We start from the raw sequence: 3,338 nt of genomic DNA, 5'->3' as shown, positions 1-3,338 counted from the left end.
CAAATTTTAAAAATAAATATTTTGCATGAACTCTTAAAGACTTAAGTAAATCAAACGGTTCTGGCGAACATTGAACCAAGTTTGAATTTGGTTTATCGAACCGTTCCGGTTCCAATAATAACAGCAAATTAAAAGTGGGAAGGTGGGGGATGAGAAATGGCTGGTTCCATTTCACACAGAGGTCCTTTTCTAAGATGCTATTCCATTCCAGATGCCTCTTGTGATCTTATCTTTTCGTTCTTTTTTCTGACCCCTTGAAAAAAATATTAATTACAGTAGGAATTTGCTAATACATCAAACATCATCATCCCTGTTGCCAAATAGTTCAAAACGGATTGAGACAAAGATTTGTTCACATGTCAGAGGATCCTTGAATTGACAGGTTGGATCTAACCTTATAGACTTATAGTAAGGGATCAATTTTATCTTTCACTAATTAAAACTTTGTTTTAACGATGTTCATTCAATTTAATCTTTTCCGTGTTTTTGTATTTCCTGAGCGGAGTGGGAACTATTAATATTGATGTAATGTAATGTAAACTACAAATCAAACATTCACATCAACTTGTTGCATCCTTAGATCAGCAATTAATATGTGATACTTTAAGGTTGATTCGTCAATTAGGAGGCACTTCTTAATGAGTTTCATTCAAGCATGTATATAAACAAAACAAACACAGCTACAATTGAATAAAAACATTAACACTTAACACTAATACAAGCTTTTTACACAACAAAAACAAATACACTATAATAGAACAGCATAAACATTAATTACAGACCTGAATAGATATTACAGTTGTAACCCTCCCTGCAGTTTGCTGAGACAAAAATTACCAGCAAAACTAGCAGCACTAACACTACTACCTTGCTAAACTTCTAGACAACAAACTAACATAAAACTTAACCTAAACTGAAAATAAATAAATAAAAAAAACTCAACAGCTGCTGAAGAAATGTCTAATATCCCATTTGCTTCAGTCAGTGGAGCCCCAAATGAAAAATTAATACCCATAATAAATAAACTAAAAATAGACCAAATACTGTACTGGTAACAATTGACTATTAAGATAATATTGCATCCCAATCGATCTCATAAGACGGGTACTTGCACAGATGGAAGTTCTCATTCTCGTCCCAAGGTGCCTCGGTGAAATCCAGCTGTTGCATCTCCGACAGAGGCGATGAATTGTCAGATGACACGTCACCCTCAGATGACACATCACCTGATGCCTCCTCTGACTTGGTGTTTTCTTCAGTACTCTTCACCTCTGCTACCACCTCAGATTTATTCTGTTTGCTTTTACCAGTGGTGGAGAGGGTCTGACAGATGGCTTGGAGCTTGGCATCAACAGAGGAGTGCAGTGGGCCCGCTAGATGGGACCCGTTATGGCGAAGGTTAGGGAAATTGAGCCTTGCAAAGTCACCACGCAGGCGGAAGGCAGCCTTGTCATAGGCCAAAGCCGCCTCCTCAGCAGTGTCGAAAGTGCCGAGCCATAAACGGGTACGGTTCTTAGGCAAGCGGATCTCAGCAACCCACTTACCCCAGTGGCGCTGGCGCACACCACGGTACAGCTTGTTGGGTTTTGAGGCCGCAGGTGGTGACCCAGAGGTCTTCATGGGTTGAGCCCGTGGGCCGAGGTACGACGGGTGCCGGGTGGATGATGGGAGGGGTGTTTGGATCTGTTGCTGGTTTTGGAAGTGGAGTTGGGTTTGGATTTGTTGGATTTGAGCCTGACTAAGGTGGTTAAGCCCAATAGGGGAGAAGGAGTCATAGAGGGGAGCTTGAGATTGGGATGGGTAGTGAGGGGGAGGGTAAGAGAAGGAGGTGAAAGAAGGGAGGGGGGAGGGGGAGGTGTAAGAGGTGAAAGAGGTGGTGTCAGGGGTGGGGAGGGGAGAGATAGGAGAGGGGTAAGGGGAGGGATAAGAGGAGAAGGGGCTTGAACCGCTTCTAATAAAAGGTTCAAGTGCTGCCATTAACTCCTCGTTGTAAGGAGATTCAGGCGAGGAAGAAGAGGAAGAAGAAGAGATTGGCGTGCTATTATACAAGTCTATAGCTGCTGCCATTTTTTGAGATTTAAAAGAGGAAAGAAGATTTTTTTTTTTTTTCTTTTTTTTGGGAATAAAAAGAGTTGATTTTGAAAAGGAAAAATAATTAATTTGCCTGATTCTTACCAAAATCAAAGAACAGGCGGTGTTAAAGAGGTTTTAATTAAAAGAAGCCTCTTTGAATTGAGAAAAGATTAAAAAAAGAGCAAAATAACAACCACAGGGGTGTGGAAAAGGAACCTCCTGGTTGCAATCTGAGTGAAAATAACTAGTGAAAATAAAAACCAAAAACCCAGAAGAAAAAGGCTCTGGATCTCTGATCTGAAATCTCTGGCTCCTAACAAAAAAGTTCTTGAAAATCCTAAAATCAGATTTGTTCTAACGACCGAAAGAGTCAAAGATTACAGAGAGAAATTCAGATTTAGAAAGAAATCGGAGAAATTTGTGAGAGATTAGAGAAAATCGAACCTCTAGGCTGTAGATTCGTCTTCTTGAAAGGGGGATCGCTCAACCTCACTTTTAAGTGGATGGGTTATTAATGGCTTTTTTCTTTTTAGGTGGAGCTATAAGCGTCTCTCGGTGAGGAAGAAAGGGTCTAGTGGAAGAGTTTATATAGCCACGTAATCCTTTTTTTAATTTTTTTTAATTTCATCTTATAACTCGAGTCGATCGTAATCTGGTAAAGTAGGCAATAGATTAATTGCCTCAATTAGCGACTTAATATTCACGCAACGCCGCTTTCATGCTCCCGTCATCAGGCACGCCAAATTATGTACACTTCTCCAATTGATGTATAAGATTAACTGGCACGTGTCGGGGCGAGCACTGGCTGGCGTCATTGGATGGGTACGTGTACGCTTGTGATTTGGTTTGCGATCAGTTTATTACCGGTTGTTAAGCCTTCAATTAATATTTATAATCATATAATTCAATTCAATTTAGCAAAAATAAATCCTCATATGAATAAAATATATATATATATATATATATATATATATATATATATTTGATAATTTAGTAATAATTTTGTTTTTAAAAAATCTACCCTAATTGTTAAGTGCTTATTTATATGACACAGTACAAATTTGAAATATGTTAAGGATTCCATAGATGATGGGTAACATTATTCGATACTAAATATGATTTGAATTGTTTCGAACTTATATATGCCATGTGTGCTCAAACAAGTTAAATTATAATCAGTCATATGATTAACTTAATTTAAATCAATAGTTTTCCCATGTACATTTATTCTACAAAAAATAAATTATAATCTCTCAAGCTATAGA

The 3,338-nt window shown here is 38.2% G+C and overlaps 1 pseudogene across 1 annotated transcript; it reads right to left on the bottom strand.

The window, feature by feature from the left end:
- Positions 1 to 723: 723 nt before the first annotated feature.
- LOC144566863 (ethylene-responsive transcription factor RAP2-13 pseudogene) lies at positions 724 to 2,722 on the bottom strand (annotated as a pseudogene). The gene has a single exon (XR_013515295.1). The product of XR_013515295.1 is annotated as an ethylene-responsive transcription factor RAP2-13 pseudogene (transcript).
- Between the last annotated feature and the right edge of the window lie 616 nt (positions 2,723 to 3,338).

The sequence above is a fragment of the Carex rostrata genome, chromosome 15 (genome assembly GCF_964058835.1).
Source record: "Carex rostrata chromosome 15, lpCarRost1.2, whole genome shotgun sequence".
NCBI classification, from domain to species: Eukaryota; Viridiplantae; Streptophyta; class Magnoliopsida; order Poales; family Cyperaceae; genus Carex; species Carex rostrata.
The sequence above is the reverse complement of the archived record's forward strand: the minus strand, read 5'-3'. Positions and strand labels throughout refer to the sequence as shown.